Here is a 27,250-nt window from a genome sequence, read left to right as displayed (position 1 = left end):
AATTCCCTAGAGAGCCGAATCACTTATTTGAACTAAGCATGAGAAGTATCTAGCTCATTCACTGTACATCTCAGTTAAAGACATAACCAATGTAGCAAAAGTACACAGAAGTAGCCGTAGCCTGCAAAACAATGGTATTCCCTCATTCAGCATTCCAAGGAAAAATAAAATAATCCAGCACTCTAATAGTTTTTGATCAGCTTCTCTCCCACAAAGTAGAGTCTAATGAAGCCCACATTCGAATGCAAAGATTACCTTCAGTTAGGAAAGGCAAAGCATGTACTAACTGCCAGTCAGAAAGATCAAGGCTCCCATTGCTTTCAGAAACCTCTCAAAACAAAAAAAATAGAAGTAGAACAGCAAACACAATTCAGAAACTACTGACCAGAGGGGACCATCAGGCTAGCTTATTCTGGAGCATCATAAAACACTTGTACAAAAACAAAGGTGATTAGACTGAGAAGTACTTTAATGATCTTTAAAGTACTTATGATGTTTCTTTTACATGTTGTAAATTTCTTGATACTGGGGGAAAGTGAGTGCACACAAGTCCATTTGACTTTCCAGGAACAGATCCAAGTGTGATGCTTCTCAGAAAAAGATTTATTTCCTTATACAAGGGGTACAGGAAGCTCCATTCATGTTTTGTGCCCACTTCAGACTAAGCAGCAATGCCACAAGAACTCCTAGCAAGCTTGCAATGGCTCTAAAACCTACCCACTGCAGAGACTGAGCAATTAGAGGACACTGAACAGGGATCTCCACCCAGGTTGCCAGGTCAACAACCCCTGTGACAGAGCCCTCACTTCCACAGGGGGATGGAGCTATTCTTCATGACAATTAAAGCACTATTACCATCTATTCACTCTAATTAGGCTTCAGAATGCCCAGTCAGAAATGCTGGATGAAAAATTCTCCTCGAGACCAATTTGGTGGGCTTTCAACTACCTGTCAATCTGCTCCATATGACAACACACATGATTCCTCAGAGTCATTTTTCAAGATGTGACAAACTTGGTAAAAACAGGAAATTACATCCATTAAGATGTAATGCATGCCAGCAGCATTTTCATTGCTTAGTGCAATTAAGAGTGCTGTATAACATCCAGGCCTGCTGCCCACAGAAAAGCAGGGCTATCCTTTCAGGAGATCGGATAAGCCAAAATATCAAGTGATACTTGTGGTCATTTCAAACCCAGTCTTGCTGCAAGGCCTTATCTCACCACTCAGGCACACCCATTATTTCATTACAGCAACTGAAGGGGTAAACAAAGCAGGCATTTCATCTTGACAGCAACTCCAAAGGTTACACTCTCATTCCTCCTTTATAGCTTCCCACTGCAAGACATGCTCCACACCAGAAAAGACAAACCTTGCCCTTACTCCATGTCTTGTATCCAGACCTCTGCTGGTGTCTGAACCCAAGGAATGTCATTGTTCATACACACAGAGACATCTCATTGTGCTTACTGTTATTCAAACATAACAAGAAGCCATCCTTTACATCTACAAAGCTTCCAGTGTTATTATTATCTGGAAAACCTCATCTCTGGTGAACATAATTTGAAAGGTCAGGAATACTCATAGTCCAGCATTGCCCTTCCAGAGATGCAAATGGCAAGGCACAGATAGGCTGAAGGATCACTGTACACTCTCCTCTTACTTCTATAAAGAAAGAGCCAAGTTCACAAGTTGTTGCTAAATCAGTTCATACTGATTTACACAGGGACCAGCTTGGAAATTGTTTTACTGCAGATACATTTTGGCTCTGAATGATTGAGAGCAAACAAAGATCTGCAACTCAGCCCCAGCATCAGCTGGCGAAAGAGAATAAGCTGTAAGTGGAGAAGATCTTTTGTCAGTTGAGAGCTGTTCCTGGGGCACCCCACCAACTCCCCTTGTCCCAGCCCCAGGCTGCTCTCAGCCTGTTCCTCCTTGGAGACAAGCAAGCAGCAGTGGCACAGCAGGAATATCAGCTACTAGCCTGGAGATTGCCTGCACGAAGAAATCAACCAGGCCAGGAAATACTTGCATGCCAGAGTATGAACAGGGAAGAGAGACTACAGTGGAGAATTCAGACCATTATTTAAAAATGAACCTCACTCAACTGTTTCTTCACAAAAAAGGTATCTGGATTGCACATCCCATCACAAAGAACAGTAAACAAGGAACTAGAGAATTAAAATCTACAAATGAGTGACACTCCTCTGCTCAGCTTCTCTACCCAACCAAAGCGACTTACCAAACCCCCTATATTCTTCTATCCAGCTAATTCACTTCTAAAATAAGAATATTTTTACTCAGAAAAGACATTGTCAAGTTCTAAAGTACCACTTAAAGTCCTTCTTATGCCTGCCAGATTTTCTAGAAAGATCTCTACTATAGTACATGAGGCAAACTGTCTGTCAGACCAACATTAACAGTTCCCAACAAACACTTGTGGTAAGATACAAGTGCACATATGAATACTAAAAGAGAGCTTCTCTAATTTCTTAAACAAGCATTGGAATTTTGTTTCCCAGGGAGGAAAATGAAGGACACTACCCTAGAAAGTACAAAAACAAATTACATTGAAGTATGATGGAGAAAGAAATTACAAATAAAGTCAGAGATACATAGCTGTCCCATTTTCAAAGCACCAGAATCCATTTTCCTGTCATGAGCAGTCTGTAAACAGCTACTACTTCTGGAAAATGGGTTTCACTTGGTATATGAAGGACTTACAGCTTAATGTGATCACTTACATGAGACATTAGGGCTTCACTGACCAAATGATGGAGCCAACTGTTCTTTTTCTTGAAAAAGTCATAACTCAAAAAAAAAAAAAAAAGCTGACTGCCTCAGCTTCCTGATGGTCGTTTTTCATATGTATGCGAAGGTTTTGGTGCCTTTGATATGGGTATGGGGACAGGCAAGGGAAAAGTGATTTTAAGATCACCTATCCCATCTTCTCAGCAGAACACTGACATTTACACTCACATGGCCACATTTGCTGAGAATTTACAATACAGGGCCACAAAGACCTAATTTCTTTGCACTTTTTACTTCAGACACAAGTATCTTCCTGCAGTAACAGCCGTATTTGTTTCTCTGCCTCAATTTACTTTATTTTTCTACCCTACTTGTACAGCCACACTGTTGATCCCATCTCTGTTTATTCATGCCTGCAGCAGTACTGTTTGTGGCTTCATCTCACCAAGCACAGTGTTACCCATTTTTACCACCAGGAGGCGAGATCAAGAATTTAGGAAATCACATTTGTCTTCTACAGCAGTGCCACACAAGTACTGAAGTGCTGTAAACACCAGGGAAAAGCTGAAAAGTAAAATAGACAATTTGGCGTTGGACAGGATACAGTTACAGTAACACGTTTGGATAATCTTACACCCATTCATTAGGAGTAGAGGAGAAAGCTCAGCCTGACATCATCCTCTTACCATTCTGGAATCAGGCACAGGTTTTCAAAGGGAAGACCAGCAGCATCCAGCCTGTCTGCAGTGTCCTCCCCTCTTCATTTTATTCCCCAGAGAGGACCCAGAATCTGTCTGCTCTGCATACAGACCCAAGGCAGAATATATCCCAAAGGCAGTAGTCAAGTTTTCAGAATCCAGTTTTGTGGGGTTGGGGTTTCACAGCAAGCATCAGCTAATGATAAGAACTCAAATACAGAATTCATACTTATGTTCAATAAATAATGTTGAAACTGTGAGGTGTCAGAGCTTCATTATTAGGACCAATGTAAAAGAAAAAAAAAAATTAGCAAAAAAATGCTTTTCTTATTTCTTCTCCCTCAAAAAAGTTACTTGCAGATGTGCTGGTTTGACTGTCCCGAGTTTGTTTTCTCTTCCTATTGACCACATGAAGGCAACTCAGCTCTGAAGAAGCACACACAGATCTGCTCTACACCAGCAGATTTGTTTATCAAGCCCCAGTCTTGATTTCTTTGACTACACATCCCTCTGAGATCAAAGCTGTGTTCCATTATTTCTCTGATTAAAAAAAAAACCCTGATATCAAAGATTCATGCTTGTCCCTGCCCATTCTCATTCAACTCTTCTCTTCATCTCCCATCTCTGCCTCAGAGATGTAGTAGATCTCAATTGTGCCAGACTCAAATTTGGTAACTGTTTAAAGTGGGGGTAAGCTGAATCCCAGGGCTTTAAGTTGTTTACATTGCACCAGCCCTAGAAGAAGCATACATGGAATTGTATCCCTCACAAACATCTTTTGGGAGGAATGGCTTTTCAAACCCACAGCAGACCAGTTTTAGGCACAGCTGCTTAGCTGCAGTTTGAAGCAGTACAGAATGCGTGACACTATTCAAACAGGTTTATTCTTTTATCCCAGCTACAGAAGAGATGAAATGACATGGCATAAAATCTATGAGATAAAACTGCCCCTCTGACGTTTTCCAACCAAACTTGACCTGACAGAGTTTGTAGTAGTTCAGCCCTTTTTTATGTGTGAACAGTCTTGTCCCTTTCTGTCATGGGGAATCATCACACAGAGCCAAAGCCTGAGTTTGCAGAGGAAGTAATTACAAAAAAATAGCCCTCAGGTTTCTACATACAGAATGAACACTCTTGGTTCAGAAGCATCTGGTTGCTACAGGAGTTTTTTAAAGTTGCAAGAGTGCATTTTTAAAGGCATCTCTATCAAACTTCACACGTTTTTGAAAGCTTTTTACGCTGAAGGGTTTGGTAGTTTCCATCCTGGGTACCAAGAAAATATTGATTCCCTGTGTCTTCCAGAGTTTCTGAACTCTCCTGCAGGGTCACAGAGGGGAAAAAGGTAACACCCAATTACCCAGTAACAGTGGCAGTAACACATCTGTTATACAGCCAAGACCTCCCTAACAGCTATCACGTCCCAGGAACCATTCCATTATTTCAGATAGTTACTTGGAGTAGGTAGCCAGATGGCAGTAGCAGGGTAATAGCTGGCAAACTTGTATTATGCCTTCACTTCTTCCAAGGTACAGAAAGATTTTCCAGAAATACTCACAGTTAAAAAATGGCTCTTCCTAGTCATTCCTGCTATTTCCTAATGGCTACCTGCCTCTGCTATATTTGTATCACAAAAATCGACAGAGGAGTCTTTGTTAAGAGAGCACAGTCAGAGTGGGACCAGACAGCTTAGGTATTACAATCACACTGAGCATTTAATTTTATTTTTAAGCCCATCTGTTTAATGAACAATCAGAATAGCTTTGGTCTTTCTTACTGTAGATTTTTCTTCTACGGACATCTTGTGTTCTGCTTCATACCTGATAATAAATTAATTACCATACTCACTACTACTAAGAGCAGAAGTGTTATCAGCAGGGTACTGTTGCTTACAGATAAAATAAGGGATATCATCAATTGCATATAAGAAAGATCTGTAGAATTGCACAGATCTACTGGCATTTGTGGATGAGGTTTATATGTGCTTCCTTGACTTTAAAGGGAACCTTCTTATCCCATCCCACTTCCCTATCATGTTCTGAGATCCCAAATATAGCTACATCATTGTTTAAAAAGCCACAGTTAAAAGTGGTCTTGCAAGAAAATGCAAGATTAAGCCAAACCACAAGCATCTACACTCAATGTTTTCATCATCCAAGCCAGGTGGGGTCACATCAATATTCCAAGAGATTTAAGTAACCTTCAAAAAAGAATCATTCATAGCTCTCTGAATACTTCACTGATGTACCTCAGCTCTCAGACTCCATAGCACGACATGTATTAGAAGAAAGTATTCTCTAAAAAAGAATTGTTACATTAATAGAATAAAAAAGATCTCATTTAACTTTGGAGCAAATAAAAGACAGGAAGGTTCCAGTCCAGAAGTTTACCCCTTTTCAGGGTAGTACTTGAGTAAAAACATGTTAATTTATGCTCGAATTTATTTATCTATTCTTATTTTGGGTATTTGGCTTTATACACAAACCAATATAAATAAAAAGACAGGCAGAAGTTTGTAAGCAGAGTAAAAAACAGTATCTCTTCCTTCCCCTGGGAAAAAGCTCTCATAACTGCTGGTATCCCAACAGGGTTGGAAGCAGAGAACTGGGAGGCAAAGCCATATCAAAAGCCTACCGGGAAAACAAGCAAGTGCCTCAGTATTTTGAGCTCTCTCACAGCCAGGCCTCTGGCTTGCACCCTGCTGCCAGAAACAAAGTTTCCCACTGCTGGGCTGTATTCAGCCAACCTGCGCTATTTCCTTGGGAATCAGTGCTAATTAATGACAGTTTTTCCCCCATAGAGATGAGATATTTTGCTCCAGCTTCTGCAGTGGCAGGCAGAACCAAGGAAACCTTTTTGATTCCATCTTCTTTGTACAGCACTTGTGTTTGAGGACTGAAGCAAGGTACAGACTTTGTCACTCCAGCAGGGACACATGAGGAATAGAAAGAAAACTAACAAGGGTTGAATGTAAGGCATTATGGTCACAAAAAATCAAAATCTTGAACTATATCATAAAGTAGAAATTGCTGTTGTAAGAAACCCAAACTACTCAAATACTAATTTTGTGATATGATCATACATCATGTTCATAGCATCTGGAAAATACTTCACACATGTGCACTCAGTGGAGCACAAAGAATATGAACACAAAGACAAAGAATATGAACACTGGAACTGTTTTAAGGAAAAGCATTGCTCTGTTCCCATCTCCCTCCCCACTACTCAACCTGTACAATGTGCAAAATGTGGAACACCAGGCAAAAGCATACGGAGGGTAGGAAGCTCCACATAATTAGCTTCCCCACCAAACAAATGTCAGAAGCAAAGTTCAAAGTGACTATTTCCCCTCTTTACCAAAACAAAATTTCCAGATCTAGTCTAGTAGGCCAAGAGGAAAGGCACAAAGCACAAGTCCAGAACAGCTCGGGACTCAAACCTGCAGGCTGAGTCCATCCTAGCAACTCTAGATCTTGATTACTCACTAACCATTTGCCAGCATTACAGTATCTTAGCCCCCACGTGGATGAAACACAGCCAAATATATACACTTGTCCTGGTTCTGAACACGACAGGGTTATTTTTTTTGCAGTAGCCAAAAGGGGGCATAGCTAGAACAAAGAATTTATTCTATGCCACCTCACATCATGGCTGGGGGCAGGGGAAAGGGACTCTTCTGGGGACAAAGGGTTCCTTTCCTGTAGAGAAAAGGTGGTGGAAGGAGCCTTCTACATTGTCTATTATTATGAGGTGTTTTTCCTTGTGAACCACTTCTTTCCTTATACCTTTTGCTATTAATATTTTTGCTGTTACTGTTAGTTTTCTTGCCTCATTGCTGTTTACAGGAAACTTTTCTTATTTCAACCCATAAACTTTGCCCTTTGTGCCTCTAATGAGGGGAGCAGAGGAGATGAAGCAGCACATTATTTTTTTCAGTGGGAATACTAAACTGAGAATACCATTCCTAAACCATGACACCACTTTACAAGGCCAGGATTTGCCCATCTTGTTGGTTCTGCCTTTTGATGCACATCCTGCTCTCAGAAGCAGCTCCTAATGTTTTCAGTCACACCCTGTTAGTAATAATAGTGACCTAGCTTATCAAGACAGCAGTTGAAGTGTCCAAGGTCTGCTTTTCACTCTTCCTTCATCTGTAAATGAAACTAGGAATTAAGACCATCATTTTGCAGCCCCAAGGAGGACTGGAGCTGTGCTCTCTTCAATGCTCTGCAAACACATGCTGAGAATTGTTTGCCAAGGACTGTCCTTGAATGTATTCCCAGAGTGAATTCAGTTGGTTTTCATTTGAAAAACTAAATTTTTAACAATCAAAAAAATAGGAGTTCATGGTTCCCTCTGCTTTGTCAGCAGTAAGAAGATGATTAGATGGCCTGGATCCAGGAACTGTCTGCCCTTGATGACATCTGCCAAATTCACAAACTCTGGCAGCTCATAATTAAAAGCTTCTTTCAGAGAAGGACTGAAAATGGCATTAAGGCCTTGCTTACTCTTTTAGGATGCAGCAGGAAAGCCTGTCAGGTGAAACCTGAGGGCTGAACTAACACTACTGAATGGTTAAGATGCTTTGGTATCCATTAAGAAGCCTCCAAGCCTTTCACTTTGTGCAGATCATTACATTTTCTATGATCAAGAGACAGCTGTAAGGGGTGGCTGGGGGTGCCCACCCATTTAGAAGCAGCAGCACTCTCTAACCATCTCCTAGTCACATCATTCAGGATCCCTCCCAGGAATGACACACTGTTACAGCAGCAGGGAAAGCCCAAAACAAAATCCAGGCTTGTGACCCTCCCTGTACTACATGAGCTGTAGCCTCAAAGTAAGATAACCCTGGGGAAAAACTATTTTTCTTGCCCCATCAAAACCTTTGTAGCAGTCTTAGGTGCAAGTCTTTCAAGGAGGGAACTGTATGGGCTTTTCTCCACTGCTAAGTACAGGAATGGAGCATTCTGCATCCAAGTGCTATTCCTTAAGGTACTGACTTGCACTTTTCCTCACCTACCCTGAAGAGGGCTCATTGAGCTCATGTATGCCCATATTCTAGGTGTGGTCACACCATTTTATTTAGCGATTGAAGAAATATTGCATAGTACACTCTGTGCGTGATCTGCCATAATTGCAACATGTGTAGGAATAAAAAAATTATCCTCTAAAAAATAAGCAACATTTTTCTATCCCTCAGCATGCAGAATAAGACTTAAATCCCCATGAGTTATTCTCTGTGCTCAAGGAAGAAATCATCATGTTTCCACTTTTGTGGTAACAGCATTGGTTAATTCCCAGCCACCTCTATAAAATGTATATAAAGCTTCCTTGCAAGAGCAGAAAGCTCTGGAAGATATGCAATGCTGGTTCTTCAAATAAGAGCGATTTCACCTGATTGCTTATTGACTTTTCTTATTATACTTACCAGGCAACAGGTCAGATAAAGGAATAAATTCTTACTGAAAAGAACTGCCACTCCAAAGTCATAACAAAAAAAAACCACCAAACCCAGACCAAGAGTTAAAAGTGCCATAGATAGCAATCTCAAGAACACTCACCAAAGCTGATGAACTGTATTAGTAAAGGTAAATGACAAAGCAAGCTCAGGCTTCATTATAGCAGTGCCTGTGTAATGCTCTCATACTCCCCATGAACTGAAGGACAGTGGCCTTTAGGTATTAGCAAAATTATTACATGCATAGGGAAGTCTCATCCCCAGTTACTCAGCAAGAGAGAAGCTCCCCATGATGTGGCACTGCCATCCCCACTTTGCCAAAGGCTGCAGAACTTGGAAAAAACCCAAGATAAACAGGAATGCAGCCTCAGGCTGTGCTCCTCTAAACTGACAACACTTCAAGGGCTGCTTTAATACCCTCCCTTTTGAATAACAAAAGGTTCTCTAGCCCTCAGCTGACTTCCAAGCAAAATGGAAGCATTGAAGATCCTTAGGAGGACAGTGTGGTGTATTTCTACAACATAATTAATTTTGACAGTAGTATCCTTTAAAATATTCCTTTTCATTTGGTGAGAGATGCAAAATTGAAACATCTTTTGAAAGCTTATTTCTAACTTTTTTTGCCCTCTCCTAAAATAAAGGAGTTTAGATCTACTGTCTTCAAATGGCACATCATAGGGGGAAAAAAGAAAGAAAAGGAAAAATAACCCAGAAAATTGAATCCTATGGGGGAAGAAAATTCTTTGTCTCTGCTGATGCACCCAGGAATCCCAAGGCAGTGGCTGTCAGTCTGGGAAACCTAAGTGCTGCTTAAAATAAAGAAGGTATTATGGAGAACCTAGTCCTAGCAAAAGGTGCCAAATACCCTATGCAGCAAAAGCATCAGAAAAGTGAGTGACAGAGTGTTGTTACACAATGTACAAGTGAGGAGATGATATACACAGGTGACTTGTTAACAAGGTTAGAAGAAAGGGCTGCTATTAAAATACAGTGGTCTTCACCCAGGCTCTTTGCACTGGCAGGTCATTCAAAATCACTTTGTGCTGTACTACATATGCACAGGAGAGGTCTTAAGTGACCTTACCTATAAAGGAGACACTGACACAAGTGCCATAATAATGAAGACATGAGAGGGAAAAAACAAAATAAAAGGGAGGGTGGGGAAGAATCAAGAGGCCCCTAGTCTCTTCCTTGACTTGAAGCCTGTGCCCAGCAAATCACCCAGACACACTGGTGCTAGTTAAGCTTCAAAGGCAACACACAGCTGCTGAGCAGAGAATTCTGCAGTGCTCATAGGTGAAAATGTATGAGGAACCGGCACAGGAAGAAAGCTAAAGATAACATTACTTACTGTTAGAGACAACTGCATTCACCACAGATAATTCTTATCTAGGCAAAGCAGACTTGGCCAAAACTTCAGTGAGATTTGCAGAGAAATCTCACCACACCTTAGGGAACGACACAAGAGATAGGAGATGGCACCCAATTCTTAATCAGTGCCCAGGAGTTCCACTGATATTTAGGACGCAGAGAGGAGAGATAAATAGAATTGACTATGAACACAGGGTTTTTTTTTTTTAAAAAAAAAAAAAAAAAAAAAAAAAAAAAAAAGAGAGGGGTAATAAGCCAGAGCTGGGCTGGACTAAACAGCAACTATTCCATGAAGCAAAGGACAGGATTTCTATCCTGTGGAAAGCATGGGCAGCTCAGTTTCCCCTTCCCCCCCACAAAATAGAGAATAAATTTGACTGCAATAACAGATTATCTGAACCATTAGATTCTTCTCTCTTAATTACTTCAGATACTTTAGTATCACAGGATCTTAGCTACAAACAGGTTTTTCTGTGCATCTTATACAGGAGATTGATTAACAAACAGCTCCACGCATCTCTAAACAAAAGAAATTCAGGTAGGTGTCCTTTAAAGAAGCGCAAAAGATTAAAAAAGAAATCCCATGAACAACAAGGAGCCCAGGAATGCTACAGAACTTCCATTTTCTCTGCCTCCATCCAGTAATGCTGGACCCACCTTTTGATTCATCATCCTGGTGCTAGAAGACATTGTGCAAATAGGGCATAACTTCATAGCACTGTGAGGAGTCCTGCTGCTATTCAGAGGTGATAAAGCAACCACATCCACTAGGATTTGCCATGCCAAACGCTGTACAGCACCTACTTGAGGAGATCTAGCACCTCTCCCAAAAACTGAGTAGCTGTAGCTTTTAAGGTTTCAGAAAGTAGCATTTCTACTGCTTCTCCTGCAAATATATCAAAGTAATACATTTTACTACCACAAAATATTATGCAGGAAAATGAAGGCAAACAAATTTAGAAATCTCATTAATGGAATGACTGTGTTCTCTCTTCCACAGCCTACAATATTGTTTTCAAAAGACAGTCATCCAAATGCCAAAACTGAATTAGCAGTAAAAGGCTTCTGATTGGGAATTTCCATACAGAGGTGCCAAGCACCGACCAAGATGAGAACCACGCTTTTCTCTTCCTTGTTGGTATAGGGTATCATGAGGTATGATAAACCTGGCTTTTAAGTTTCCCCAGAGCCTCATATCCCAAAGACATTAGCTTCCTATTTTCTGTAAACACTAACTTGGATCAGAGGGTTTTAAAGAGCACATTATTAGAACAGGCAGTTTCAAAATTCAAAACAAAATATAAACTCAATTGTTTAGATACCAGGATTTAGTTCAAGCTGTTCCCAATGCTTGAATATTTCTTTCCTGTAAACTAACAAAGCCACATGTCTTTTAAGATAAGCGAAATAAACCCAATTTTACAGTGCTTCCAGGGAGATAACGGAGCCTGGGGCTTTGTGAAGTCAAGGGCAGCTACTGATTTTGCTACTGATTTCCCACAGAGGTGCGATGCCACCCCGTTGTTTTTGCGAAGCTGACTGGCTCAGTGTAATACCAGCTCAGCTCACAGCAATGATGGATGGTGCTCCTGCTCCAGCACCTCCAGGCTGTCAGCTGGCTCAGAAATCACATACACACGTGTGAAACTTTACCATTCTGTGTGCCTCACTGAACACACCTTCACACCTCTCTTACTTCACAAAGACTTCAACCACCAGCAAAGCTTGTTTTGATTTCCAAATCCGTTCATCTTTGTGCAATCCAGGAAGCCAAATCATTGCACTGTTGTGAGTCCAATGACAGGGGCAGATTTTGACATGCAGGTTGGATGCTGTGCTTGCATGCAAGGCTAGATGCTTTACCTCAATCAAAGCATGAGAGACAGAGAGATGAGACGACTTCGTCAGCTTCAGCAGTGTTTTTCTGTTTCTGATTCTGCTACTGCCCTGGATGACTTTGAAAGGGAGATTAGTTCTACTTTCCCATAAGGCTCCCATAGTACAGGACATCCAATAAGGAGATTTAGAAAAGTGTAACCCCAGTAGGAAAAGCCTTCAAGAAAGAAAATATCAAGGAGGGGAAAGATTTGAAACCTGCAATTTTACATATTTTGAGAAGCAGCAAGGCTAATAGTGTATGATTTGTGCATCAACTCCAACCATCCCATGGCTGCTCTGATTATTAAAGGTTTTATCCAGTCACAATTATTAGTAATTATGTCTTCCAAGAGCAAAAAGGTAACTGGAAATACATCATTACCTTGCAAAGAAATAAGGCTTCTATCCCTTACTAAATCATTTCACAGGTCTAAGAGTCCCTGGGGACATTCAGGGGGTACAGTAGCCTTAGCCAGCTTCTGTCCAGAATGTGTCTCTGCAAACAAACTACCCAAGAAACCACCATATAACTAGTTACTAATGCTGTTATCAACAGTCAGCATAGCAGATGCCATTCCATGAAATTTCAGGAAACCTACTGAAGTCTAACTGATCACAAAATGCATCAGCAAGTCAATATACCCTTATCAGTAGTGAATGTAACAGAATTAAACATGCTTTTCCAAAAAGCCAGAGAATCCACAAAATATGAGCTTAATGCAATTGATGATTTCACATAAGGATTTTGTTAGAACTGCAGAGCTTTGGGTGCTAATTTAAAACACATTGATAATATACATAATAAAACTAGCACAGTTAGGCAGGCCTGCAGTAATTGCTGCTGAATTTGCAGATCTGACTAACAGTATTTTTATTACATGTCGTGCTACCCAAGTAGGAAATTCTCCCCATCTTGAGAGGTGAGATGAATCAATCTGACTTTCCATTTTTTTTTATTTCCAAAAACAGTCTGCTCTTGGAAAGCACATCTTTCAACAAATTCACCAATGCATAACATACTTAGTTCTCAAGAAAGGACGTGAAGTGAAACAGAGTTAGTGTCCTAAACTAGATATTCTAACATGAACAAGGTTTCAGTATTAGGCATTGAGTATAGAAGAGATCTCCCCTTGAATATCCAAGATCTGGTCATAGTTAGGAACAGCTGCACACCAAGAAAGAACTCAGGATCTCACAAGAACAAGAGCCTCCATTGGGTGACCTTTCTAACTGGTTTCCATTAAAGAGCAGCCACAGTACACTCAGTAAATGCTTACACATCCCACCTAATAACAAGAGACAAAGACTCAAGACAATATATATTCATGTCATATGAGTAACTTACTAGCAGATGACAACGACAAGAAGCAGAAAACAAACATCACAGACAGCTTTCTCCTGCCCCACACACTTGATGGCTTTCCATGGCTTTAACTTAAGCCAGCAACACATTGCAGAGCTTGTGAGCAATGCAGCACCTTGGTTCAGCTGCACACCCTGACAAATCTTTAATGAGGACTTGCAAGCAAGAGGCTGTATTGTGGAAGAAGGAGTTGATGGCCTCACTCGATTCACTCACAGAAAGCCATTTGGCTTCCAGGGACTGCATGAGACAGCAGCTGGCAGCAGCAGCTATCTCCTACATGAAGCAAAGACAAGGGTTCTACTGCTATTTTCCCCACAAGCTCTTTCTTCTCCACATGTTGCAGAGCAGCTTTGTTTTCCCCACAGCTAGATAACTCACTTGAAGGGGGAAATGGAATTCTGGAATTCCAACACCACTATGTGCTAATTGCTCCTCTGGCTCTAGGGAGGAATGTGTACCTTCTACATAAAACAGCTGAAGCAACTTTTAATCTAGTTACACTTGGATTCTTCACCATCCTATTGCAGTCACAAAGAACTCCACATTACCACCAGAGCAGCTAAGTAACTACTCAAGCATTCATAGAAGTGCCCCACCTGAGGCAAGGCCTGCATTACAATGCAGTCATCTCAGGAAAACCCCAAGGCAGGTACCCCCGTGTCACATGGAAGGTGTTACTCCTTTTACTGCCCTCTCCTGGGTAAGTCTGTTAACCTACTCTGTTTCATTACACGCAGATTGAAATTTGTGCACAAAAATTAGGTCATAAAAATGAGAAGCTAATTCATGGAAATGCGTGTGCTGAATGCAGTTCACTTTTCTTTTTAGCACATTCTGCATGCAGCACAGGGACAGCCTCATTACTGAAAAGAAACAAGATGAACTGATTTAATAGGACAGCCTCATTACTGAAAAGAAACAAGATGAACTGATTTAATATTTCATAGCTGTAGTTACAGTAAACGTGATGTTAGTTGGGAGATAGGAATTGAGTGCAGCCAATGACACACTGGGGTATTTTTGCATACAGGCAGTTTACAGTTCTATTTTTACCACCTTTGGGGGCTACAGTTCAATCGGTGGAATAGCTCATGTACATCGCCCAGACACGTCTCTGTGACGCCATCCTGGGTGAGCACCACAAAGGACTACTCTGATCACTTACGGCTGCAGGCTGCGTGGGTCTCTGAGCAAAGAAAGGCAGGGGAGGATTTCTGCCTGTCAGCAAGAGAAAAAAAGCCCCAAGAGCTGGATTAAGCATCTGGAAAATTACTGCAGCCTCACAGCTTTTGCTGCCTGCTACCCGGGATGAGTCATCACCGGTAGCCACGGCAACGGCTGCTTTCCTCCTCCGGCTGCTGATCAATTTTGGCTCTGTGAAGGTCCCCTGAAAGCAGGAGCTGCACAGATAATGCAACAAAGGCACAGAAACTCCCAAACAAGAGTATTTACATTTTGAATGTGCTAGTCCTGGGATTTACAGAAGGAGAAATAAGAGTTGGAGCAGAAGGGCAGAGACAGCAAACGCTTGGTTTGATTCAGCTTTCATACCGCTGCCAGACAGGCGTGGTTAACAAATTACCCTGCTGCCATTTTCCACTAACCAATATAAATAAAACAATATCCTCTCCCAGACGTTAACGTACGATGTTCATCATCGCTGTCAGATGCTCCATAATTTAAACTCACTCTCTGAAGTGGGGGCTGGCACAGCCCAGCGCACAGAGGCAAGAGCCGACCAAAGCGTCAATGCTTCTCCGCCCAACCGCTCCCCTCCAGCCTTGACAAAAGGACCCCAGGCAAGGCAGCTCACCTTGGAAAGATCCTATTTACCACTTCTTAGGTGCAAAGACAGGATTGCAGACGGCTTGAAACTTTGATAGGTGTTGAGGACTTGAGTATTGCTTAGCTACAGTTAACCCTTCTCTACCAAAATTCTGGGTTAAATGGGGTGGATGTTAGGGTACCTCTGCTGAAACAAGGAAATCTGAGTATTTGTCAACTCTGTGGGTATCAGAACTCACTTAATACTTCCAATGAAGTTTGTCTGATACCCTTTGTTTTCAAACCCCGTTTTTAAGTTAACTTATTTCCTGAGGCAGTTTAAAATGGCTACTGCTAAGAGTCTGATGCTGTTGTATCAGTGTAATGAATGGCCCTGCCATCCACTTGTCCAAGATTATCTACAGGAATGTGAAAGCTACTGATAAGGCAAACTTCCTTGTGAGACAAAAAATGGAAAGTCAGCCAGGACAGCATTTCTGCTACAAGCAGAGACAAGGCTCACATGTGTCATGCTGATTTATAATGTTGACCCTTGACTGGTGTGCTCAGATAGTGGATATACTTGAACCTCAGAACCTCCCATCCAGCTCTCATTTCTGTTATCTATCTATATCAGCTTGAGGTGCTACTCTTCAGAGCCATTCAAGGAATGGAGAACACAGATTTTGTGGTCTCTCCCTCTAGAAACTCTTTTAACTCAGCTCCTGAGATGGGAAGAAAAGTCACATAGGCACATCAAGGCCTGAATGACTTACAAATCTCCTACCTGTTTTCTTCCAAGCACATAATCTGAAAAGACGACTTGCATCTAAGTGCAAGTTCTCTAAGGCAGGAACTTCTGCACTGGCAGGGCAGGCTAACTTAGAGCACAGCAACAATCTGACAGCCACTTGAAGCTAAAACATTAAAGGCTTTATCTCCCCCTCCCCTACCTTTTTTTTCTTTAAGTTTTTGAAGCAATCCAGTAGGTGTACATGCCTTTTCAGCAGGAGGCAGTTTGCCTTAGTTTACTTCCCAGATTGGCTTTAAAATTCAAGTTTAGGTACAATGTTTAGGCATTTGTTTGTGAAAGGGTCGATGGGGTAAGCTGTTCTTTCTCCTGAGATTTTTTTCTAGGGAAACAGTCAGATATTCTTTTAATTTTTGGTTTTTATGTGTAGATATCATATCAGTATGTAAAATATGACCATGATTCATTAATTTAAAATCGCTTTTGAAGCTATAGCTTCTCTACACGAAACCAATTTTTGCTACCATCCTTCAAAAAAGTTTATTATTTTGACCAGACTGACTTTTTTTGCTGTCAACCTCTTAACTGTTGCAACTCTCACAGAAACAACATTCTGTTTCTTTCCTTCTCTAGCATCATGTAGCAATCAAATTACAAAAACAAGTCACACAGAGCATCGAGACAAGGAACAGCAACAAGAAGGATTAAATTTCTGCAGTCCTACCAGAGAAATGCTTTCAGCAAAGCATTCCAAGCCCATGTTATATTTCAGCTCAGTGACAGTTTCAAAACAAAAATCAACCAATCTGCTCTGTGGTCTCCCACCAGCAGAGCACAAGGAATATACTGTTGGAAGTCAAGGAAAGCAGCTACTTCTTATAAAGAGTCATGGCCTAAGCCTGCCCTATGAGCAGGCTTCTCTGAGCAGAAAAGCCACAAAGGTGAAAAATGTACCCATATGTTCCTGTCAGATGGCACCTGCAGGTCTGGGAGGATGAACTTGTGAAAAGATCTCAGTGATATGGGAAAGGCTGAGTATCTTTAAGCTAGAACAGTTGTAGAGTGGGAATAGCAACAGACCCTTCAGCCCCTAAGTAAGGGGGTTATAGCAAAAAGAAAGCAGAAGTGACTGTGAAAGTTTTGCAAAAAATGAAACATAATTTGGTATTTTCATGTCTTCGGCACAAGCAGCTGAACAGACAAGAGCTTCTAAGCTTTTTGGATCACATATGAAAGCACTGGACTATTTTGCTGACCATGCAAAGCATAACCCTAATGTGACCTTTCAGATCAAACTCTAAAGTATGACAGCCATCAGGCTCCCCTACAAAGGAGAATTTTACAGCAGGACTACACTGGTATGGTTTTAACATTACAGTGCACAGAAACTTCATCTTCAGTACAGACATCTTTTTCTGGTGCCATTTATGTTGCTTTGAACATCCACACAGGGTTTCACAAGAAGACCAGCACAAATTCTAGCCCACTAATTAGAGTGCTGCTGTCCTGTTCTTTTCCAGGGCTGGGGTAGGAGAAAGGGGGGAAGAGAGAGGAGGAAGGAATATGGAACTTTCCACTCACACTAGAGCTAATTCCAGCTGTCAACAGTAGTTTCTTATTTGTGATAAGATATAAGAGAAGGACAAAGTGAGTGCTGGCTCCATTCCTGAATTCATCGGGCATCTTGCAATTCACCCAAATTTCATTTCAATGTTTTAATTCCCTTAACATGTTGACAGATAACTCCAGGCCTGAGGGCAGAACTGAAGAAAGACTGCAAAGCTGAAATATAAAAGACCGAGCCTTGCACAGCAACACAGTTTCAGCAGTGAGAAGCTCTCCTTATCTTTGTTACCCTACAGATTTCTAAAATGAAGCTGCATCCTTTTGTCTCAAATAAGAAAACTAGGGAGAAATACTTCACCTCCCAGTACTATAGGTGAAACAAATATTGTTAGTTCTTTCCACTCAGTCCTCAACAGCATGAGGAGATGTGGAAATTGAGATGGATAGAGAGCTGGCTTCACCTGCAGATGCAGAGAGCTTCAGACCTTGGGAGACACCTAGCTAGGAAGGACATCCTTTGAAATTGTGGCAAGAGAATAGAGAGAAGAATTGTCTCATGGGAACTAATACATTAACTAGTTAGCTACAAAAAAGGTTTTGTTCTTGGTTTTGATATACGGTGGCTTGACTGGGATCAATGGTGGCTTGATTTGTTTCTTATCATCATTATTGATTGGATCCTGTACCCTCTACCCCATCTATATACCTCTGTGCTTTCTGGTTTTCGAGGTATTTGGAGGTGGCCCTTGTACCATGTGGTTTCTACGTTTGTCATTTTTACATTAAAAGTTTTGGGTTTTGGCAACTCCATCATTCCTGTCTCTCTATATATTATGCCACAGATTCTTTGGCTGGCCCAGTCCTGTTTTGGCCACCCACAGGCATAAGTGGAGCCTGAACCAGGGACCCCCATACTGGGGGACCTCCCCAGAACTGGGTCAGCAGGGAAGAGCTGACCAATAGGCCTTCTTCTCCACAGATTACAAATTCATCGGGTCTGACATGGAAAGTTCTGAACAACTTTCAGAGTGAGACCAGTTAACCTGGTGGGAAGCCTTTAGAGCATGACCAGCCAACCTGGAGATATCTGCAGGAAGCAGGTGAGTGGAGAAGGAATAGCTGCACCATCACCCTCTCCTAAAGGATGGGCTCCATCCCACCCCATCCAAGTTATGCTGGGCGCACAACAGGCTCTAGGCTATCAACTGTAGAGAGAGATGTATATGAACAATTTCAAATTCTTTTAGCAGCCCATGGAAAGGTAGTGGACAAATGCGAGCTGAAAACCCTTATAAAATGAGTATTGCCTAACCTCCCCGACAGTGCCCTGCCCTGGGGTGTGCTGTGAGGCTTGGATTGGACTGTGTGATAATTGATAAAAGATTCCTGTTAATCACAAAAGCATTGGGGTTTGTATAAACCAAAATACTAAGCTCTGAAGTGAAGCATGGACACTAAATAAAGGAAATTATATGATTAAGTAATTCTGTTTAAAATTACTTTGTTATATTATGTTGTATTATGTTACATTATAATATGTTATGTTTTTCAAATAAGTTGTATCAGCTACCAGCTTGCAAAATCGGACTTCCCAAAAAGCCCTTCCTGCCTTCCTCTAATCAATACTGCCTATCCCAAAAACCAGACTCCCAGAACTTCTCTGGTGGTTATCTACAAGGACTGGATGGCTATCTGTGACTGATTATCACCCAAAAGCTTTGTGAATTTGTGTACAACGAGAAACCACAGTACAAGAAGAGGCTGCAAACCAAGGTTCAGTGGAGCGTGGAGTGGGCGGTGACCCCTCACGTTCCCCAGCCTGCTGCTTGCTCTTTCTATATCAAATAAAGCAATCTAAATTTTGCTGAATATCGAGACTTTTGTCTCTCATTTATAACAGACTGTAATATTTTTACTCCCGTGTTTTGGGACACAATGGGGTCCAGACTGTATGATCTGACCACTCGCAGGGACCCTCTAGCTCCTCGCACGTTGCTTCCATTTCGCACGGTTTTTGAAATGATTGGAGTAGAACAAAGCTGCGATACTCCACCCCCGCCACCACCTTCCAACATGGAACTGCTCCTAGCCCTGCTAACCCTGGGAGAGGGACACAAGATGGAAGCCCATCACAGACACGGGGGCCCGTGCAGACTGCAGCCCCCGCCATTTCGTGCCCCCCTCCTTCTCCCCCTTCGGACAGCCCGGTTAGACACAGCGCTGCCGCTGCCTTGTGTCTGCCCCAAACCTCCCCTCACGGGGTCCAAGATGGCGGCAGCCATGCTATCTTGGACTCTCTCCGTCCCTTCCCCCGCCTTGTCCTTTCCCCTGCCCATTGCAAAATGCAAGCCATTTCCAGCATTCCACCCTTGGTTTCCTCCCTTCTATTCTGTTCCACCCCCTGCACATCGGGTGACACCCCTACCTCGGGCTCCGCCCTTCCCACCTCAGATCCTGCCTCAGGCCAGGCCTCTGCCTCAGGCCTCACTCCCACTGGGAAACGGGTCTACCGGGATCCCAGAAGTGACACCTTCCAACATGGCAGCGCCCATGAAGTCCACACCGGAGGTTAAAAGCCACCTTTGTTCTGAGAGTCTGTTGAACCAATTATTGCACGATTACACAGGGGTCCAATTACGAGCTGGATTGACACTAGAAGGGGTGTGTAAGCAGCCCAAGGAGCTAGCAGTAAATCTCCCTAAGTCTGCCCTGAATAACATGGGGATTGCAGCTGAGAAAGCCTTGACACAAGACAACCCTCCCGAGCACTCAGCACCTCTTTGAGCACAGGCAGTCAGGCAGGGGACTGTGGAAGCTCTGTCTGCCAGCAAAGTTATACCATTGAGAGGAATGTTGAATTTGTCGTTACAAATGAGTTGTGGATCAGCCTGTAGATAAGGGTAGCTCTAAGAGATAAAGGAAACAATGGGATGGATTCCACTGATTGATGAATGGAAAGAGATATTTGCCTTTACAAACAAACTGTAGGGCTGCTGATAAATGAAATTGGATATCGAAAGATGAAAGAAGCAACGGGGGGGGAAACTATGAATTCTATAAGAATTAAAAATTAAAAGGGAGGGTTATACATTAGAGGGGAATTTCAGGTATCAGGCGTTCCGGGAAGTCTGTGCCTTTCAAGTACCTCAGCCAATGGGGAAAGAGAGAGGGAAATGCAGTCGGGAAAATAGGATAAAAAGGAGGCTGCGTCCTCCGAAAATTTGAGAGATCCCAGGGGAATGTCCCATGGCCTCTCCTTTTATTCGAATAAAGCAAAAAGGACTCCTCTGTCTCATTTTTGGACATAAACCTCTGATGTTTGTGGTTTCATTTTCCTTACACCATCACAGGGGCAGCTGCAGTATACATGTTACAGCTGCCTGCCCCCCAAGGCAGGTATTGGATAACATCAAAAACGCAAACATTTTTAGAAGAACTGGCCTCAACAAGACCTAAGGACACTTCACAATATGCAAAAGTTGACTGATCCTACATTGAGAACTGACCAATGAAGCAAGAAATGCCATAAATAAAGCATCTTAAGCCATCCAAAAATGACAAGCACTGCTCCAATTTTTATTTTCGCACACACTGAAGAACAAAAGTCAGAACCCTGTGCTCCTTTAACTATATTTTGGTCTTTCTTCACAGATTTTACTGTAATTACATTTTCATTATTTATATAGGAAGGTCATTTTACCACATCCTCTGTTCTGATTTTATGTTATTGTGCTGTTTGACATTGGGTTCCTAATAAGCTCTACACGCTATCTTTACAGTCTATGTTCTACAGTGACAGCTGGTAGTCCAAACCTTTAACGTATATTTACCTCCTGAAGTAATTTCAGCATTTCAGTGGTTCTAAACTTGCTTCAGCTGAATTCTGAGTATGGTTACAGTTTCAAACTGTTAGATATTTACAGCATATTGCAAGTTTTTGGGTTTTTTTTCTAGGTGAAGCAGCCAAAGGTGATATTAAGCATTTCCTGCAGGCTTTCTCAATGCTGAGTATCCCACAAGAAATTGAATCTGATGACAGTTCAGCCTGTGTTTCCCAGGAAGTACAGTAATTCTCTAGCTTATGGGGAATATGACACTACAGGTATCCCACATTCCCCCACACACTTTCCCTGAAAAATCTCTTAGAACAAGAAAGAGGAGGGGAATAGAGTCTCTACCTACTATAGAGAGGCTCAGTAGAACAGCATATGTTTTCAACTTTTTCAATAATTCCTTCATGGATCAGGCATTTTTCAAATACCCCACAAGCACAGCTAAGAGAAAGACTCCCAGTGTTATTTAAGGACCCAGAAACACACCGAATTTTAGGACCAGTACCACTAATTACTTAGGGGTAGAGTTATGCTTTTGTTTCAACAAGTAAAGGACCTCAGTGGGTTCCTGCTAAGAACATCAAGCCGTTCTTACAGCCAGTACAAGAACACCAGAAAGAAGAAACACATGGAGGACCAAAGTAAAAGACATCCTGAGGACTGACACCTTGTCCTGGGGTACAATGCAAAAATATGTATTCTATCACCATCTGTTGAAATGTGGGAGGGGTGGTGATCCTTATGTCTGTGGGAGATATCCTCTGCTGATGTTCCATCTGATAAAATCAGGGGGATGATCATCGTTATCTTTTCACAACCCATCCTTCCTCCAGGGGATATATTCTGTTAATGGGCCATTAAGTCTTATTGTGTGACTGATAAGATTACATCATCCCATTAGGAGATGCTCCAGCCAGGGGCAGGAGCCAAGCCTTTCCTATCTAGATAAAAAACTGCGTTTTGGGTCGCAAAAGCAGCCCTTTCCACTGGATTCCAGAGGAAAGTCGGACCATTTCCACATCATCGCTGGACCTTCGGAGGAAAATTGCACCTTCTACAGGAGCACTGCTTCAACTGAATCACATCTGTCGTCCAGGGAGGACAGCAGCCACCATTTATACGGACTGCTACCAACACCCTGACTGACAGGGTGTCAGGTTGTATTCTGACTCTGGCCGTGGTTTGTCTTTTGTATTATTGCATGTATTTTATTTCTTCTCTTTTTTCCTATTAAATTTTATTACTAACTTGGAGTGTCTCACTGGTTTTGCTTTCAAACCAACACACACCTACACACTGCAAAATTTCCCTATGTTATCAGTTTCCCAAGCACCTAATCTTTTAAGCATCACCTAATTTCTAATTTAAGAAGTTTTTTCAGTTTACCCCACCAAACATGACCCCTAAAAGACCCCGGTTCACTACAGTGATTCTGATCTACGCTGTGCTCCTTGGAAAGTCATACAGCCAAAGCAAAATGTTTGGGTAACACTAGCTAGCCTCACTCAACAAGAAACCCTGTGTCTATCAGTAGATACACCAAACAACCCTTTTTCAACCTGCTTAGTAGGGTTACCAGCAGATAAGTGTCCATTAACCAAAAAGGTAATCTGTAAACTGCATCCACCCGATAAATGAATTCACAACCCTGTTGATAACTGGGATTACTGGGCCTGGGACCTGCCACATACACCACTAGAGCCCCAAGAATTGGAAATTTTAGGCTCTGTCAAAATGGACTTTTGTATTAAATTTCATTACATTGCTAAGATGGAAAGAATACAAAAAATACATAGGAGCATTGACATCTAAAAAATAAGATATGAGTAAAACATATGATGGGATGTTCTCCCCACCATCCCATCTACACAAGTTAAAGCAGATGGTGTAATTAGACCTCACCCATTCTCTCCTGATCCAGTGATTCCTCATTACAGCTACTCTCAGGAACTCTTCTCATTTGTAGAGACAGAGCATGGCCTGCTATCCCATCACACATCAAGGGCAGACCATACAGCTTGGGGAGGCTTACCCTGCTAACACTGAGAGGAATGTTGAATTTGTCTTTACAAATGACTTGTGGATCAGCCTATAGATAAGGCTAGCACTGAGAGATAAAAGAAACAATAGGATGGATTCCACTGATTGATGAATGGAAAGAGATATTTGCCTTTACAAACAAACTGTAGGGCTGCTGATAAATGAAATTGGATATCGAAAGATGAAAGAAGCAACGGGGGGGAAACTATGAATTCTATAAGAATTAAAAATTAAAAGGGAGGGTTATACATTAGAGGGGAATTTCAGGTATCAGGCGTTCCGGGAAGTCTGTGCCTCTCAAGTACCTCAGCCAATGGGGAAAGAGAGAGGGAAATGCGGCCGGGAAAATAGGATAAAAAGGAGGCTGCGTCCTCCAAAAATTTGAGAGATGCCAGGGGAATGTCCCATGGCCTCTCCCTTTATTCGAATAAAGCAAAAAGGACTCCTCTGTCTCCTTTTTGGACATAAACCTCTGATGTTTGTGGATTAATTTTCCTGACAACACCCAACCTCAAAATGACCCATAACAGAAAAGTTAGGCAAAAAAGAGTCAATTTCACCAATTTAAAGCAGATTGCAAGGATGAAAGTAATTTTTTGGAATTTCAGACAAAGAGTAGCAGCATCCACATGGTTCCTCAGGGTGCTGCAGCAAAAACATTAAAAATGTTAGACATTCTTGGGTGTTGGCTAAGTAGGCAACCCAACACTACATCTAAAGCACTGAGTGAGCTACCAAAAGATGCTGATAGCATCAGACATGCCACCCTACAGAATAGAGCTGCTGTAGACTTTCTTTTGCTAGCTCACAGACATGGCTGCAAAGACTTTGAGGGCACGTGCCACATGTAACTCTCTTACCACAGCAAATCCATCCATCATAGTATTCAAATTCTTAAAGAAGGGGTCAAGAAACTCTAAAAATCAGATGAGAGGGATTGGACTTTTGGACTATTTGGAAGCTGGGGTCTACCAGGGCGGGTGGCTTTGCTAGCCAATATAGGTTTATTAATTGTCATAATCACTGTTGTAGTGTTAATATTGTTCCCATGTTTGATAGAATGTACGTTTGAGGTTTTTAAGGGGTATTTACCAGGGGTCGTTTTGGTACAAAATAAGGGGGAAGATGTGGAAATTGGCAAGCACAGGGAGCTGGCTTCACCTGCAGATGCAGAGCTTCAGCTTCAAACCCTGGGAGACACCTAGCTAGGAAGAGGGACATCTTTTAACATCACAGTGAGACAATAGAGAGAAGAGTTGTCTCATGGGAACTAATATGTTTACTAGTTAGTTACAAATAAGATGTTGTTATTGGTTTTGATATATGATTGGCTGGTTGCCAGCTACACATATGGTTTTGTTCCTTATTCTCGTTATTGATTGGATCCTGTACCCTCTACCCCATCTATATACCTCTATGCTTTCTGGGTTTTGAGGTGTTTGGAGGTTGTCCTTTTACCATGCAGTTTCTATGTTTGTTATTTTTACATTAAAAATACTTTGTTTTTTGGCAACTTCATCATTCCTGTTTCTCTATATATTGTGTCACAGATTCCCTGGCTGGCCCGGTCCTGTTATGTCCACCCACAGTGGCCATAATGAGATCTCTCAGATGATGCTCTACTTTTAAAGCAGCCAAAAGTAAATTAGCACAGCAAGTTTTCTGACCTGGTCAAAGTTCAAAAGGTTTTGCAGAACAGGCAGGCTGAATCACACACTTGCAGGAAAGGTGATTCCCATCTGTTCCAATCTTCCAGAAGAAGATTTTTCTTATATATGAAGTGAATCAGTTTAAGAACAATGTTGTGAGGCCACATGCTGACCCAGATGCATTTCCAAAACTTATGTATTCTTCAATAATGGTCACAGAGGAGCTCCACAGGCTTACACTGCCCATGTTGGCAGAGAAGCACCACTGTCAGTTCTCTGACACCAAATTACTATGAATCCGTTGAGTTATTGGAGTTATTTCACACCAATGGCAGACATGAACTTCCTGAATCATCTAAACCAGAAAGGAAAACTGCTCTACTAAGGTAAATAAGAGATTAAGTTAAGTTTGAGATGTATCATAAGGAGATACAGGGAGGATATAAAATTCTTCAGGCAAAATCTGCTAGTGCCAAAAGCTTACAAAAGATCCAATGTTATATAGCAATTGCCTTATCTAGAACTTCTGAACGCCCTGTACCAAGTCATCAGGTCACTTAATGTGATCCTGCATGCACAGCACAAGAATAAATATCTTAAGACACCATCAAGAAGTCCAGGAGAAATCATCATATTTCATATTAACTAAACCTATTTTGTGTGAGAAAAGAAGTAGCAGAGAGAAGATAGGTTATTAAAAAGACTTCCTTTTAAATCCAGGCTTATAAACCATAAAATCCAAAGCTACTGCCAGAAAAAAAGATACTTCATATAAACCAAAGCATATATGATTTCATTAACTCTGAAAATAGGAGATATTTTAGAAGAGATAGACAGACTTGTCAAGCTCCAGAGCTGCTATATGATTAGAAGAAACATCTTTTTATATAAAAAGGAAAAAAAAAATAAATCTCAAACAAACAAGAACATATCCAGAAAATAAAAAGACAAAAATCAACCTTGCTTCATCCCAGGAAGATTATTTAGGGTCAGAGTTATTGCATGCACACCAGAAAATAAAACTGAATGTAAATACCGTTAAATTAATCTCACTCGATTTCATTATGAAGACCAAAAGACAAACATACGTGCCATTTGAATAATGCATGCTGTTCTTCCACTCCAGAGAGAATATTAATACACATAAGATTAAAAATGTTATTTGTAGATGGCCTCTAAAAATAGAACAAGTTGTTTTCAAGAAGCAGAACTGGGAGAACAAATAAAGATGTTCAGATTCCAAGGCAATGCTTCATTTTGTTCTTTCGCTATCACTGAACTTGTGCTAAAACCATCCTAAAGATTTTGACAGCTTGGCCTCAGTTTGGACAATGCCTCTGTAGATTCTCAGCAATATTTGGTTAGTGGTCATTGGCAAGGAAAGGAGGATTTTGAACATATCTAAAGTGCACCAGTTTGTCATATCAGCCCTTGGACTTTTTGCCAAGATTGTCAATATGAAGACAAAGGAGCACCTGGGGACTTACCCATTACTGCACTTGTACACTCACATTTTCTGTCTGGATGACTGGAGTCCAAACCCACTAAAAGCTGTGTTATCCCCTCGCCAATCTTCAGAGCCATCTAGACAAGGACTGAACGTTTTCACTTAACCACACCTCAAGTGGTTAATCCCATTTTGCAGCTCTCTGCCACCACCACCACACCCAGTCTAGGTTAATAATTTTAAGTGTTAGCACCTACCAGTGAAAACTCAGAGCAGGGACACTGCTGATGTGTTACCACAGCAACAGTTCTTTATGAACTTACACCCTCTTGGCTGCCAAGGGCCATTTTGAGAGCCTCTTCTCCCCTTCAGCCCACACAGTATGGGGACACCATAAGCTGCCTCAGAAGCTGATAAGCTAAATTGACATCAGCAGAACGAAAAAAACCCAACCAGATCCCACTAACTTAAGAGAATTATTTTCTGCTAATGTGAGGATGAGTCTGTTTCCACCAAAGACAGCATCTATGGACATCCAGAAGGGATGAAAGCAGTTAAGAGAATTTTCAAAAGCAACCAAGAGCTAAGCAAACCTAAGGAACTTTAATGTCCAAGTACAGTACATTACACACTCAGCCAGCTCATCTACACCAGATCTGCAATGCAGAATTGCAACCTGTA

At 41.6% G+C, this 27,250-nt stretch overlaps 1 long non-coding RNA gene across 1 annotated transcript in view; it reads right to left on the bottom strand.

Moving 5' to 3' along the window:
• LOC148224677 (uncharacterized) overlaps positions 1-26,837 on the bottom strand; it is a 122,843-nt gene extending 96,006 nt beyond the window's left edge. The window contains exon 1 of the long non-coding RNA XR_015801185.1: positions 26,634-26,837. This is a non-coding gene — a long non-coding RNA (uncharacterized LOC148224677). The remainder of the gene's footprint in view (positions 1-26,633) is intronic.
• Positions 26,838-27,250: the final 413 nt, after the last annotated feature.

The sequence above is a fragment of the Sturnus vulgaris genome, chromosome 2 (genome assembly GCF_052056855.1).
Source record: "Sturnus vulgaris isolate bStuVul1 chromosome 2, bStuVul1.hap1, whole genome shotgun sequence".
NCBI lineage: Eukaryota > Metazoa > Chordata > Aves > Passeriformes > Sturnidae > Sturnus > Sturnus vulgaris.
Note: the sequence above shows the minus strand (reverse complement) of the source record. Positions and strands in the feature narration are given on the sequence as shown.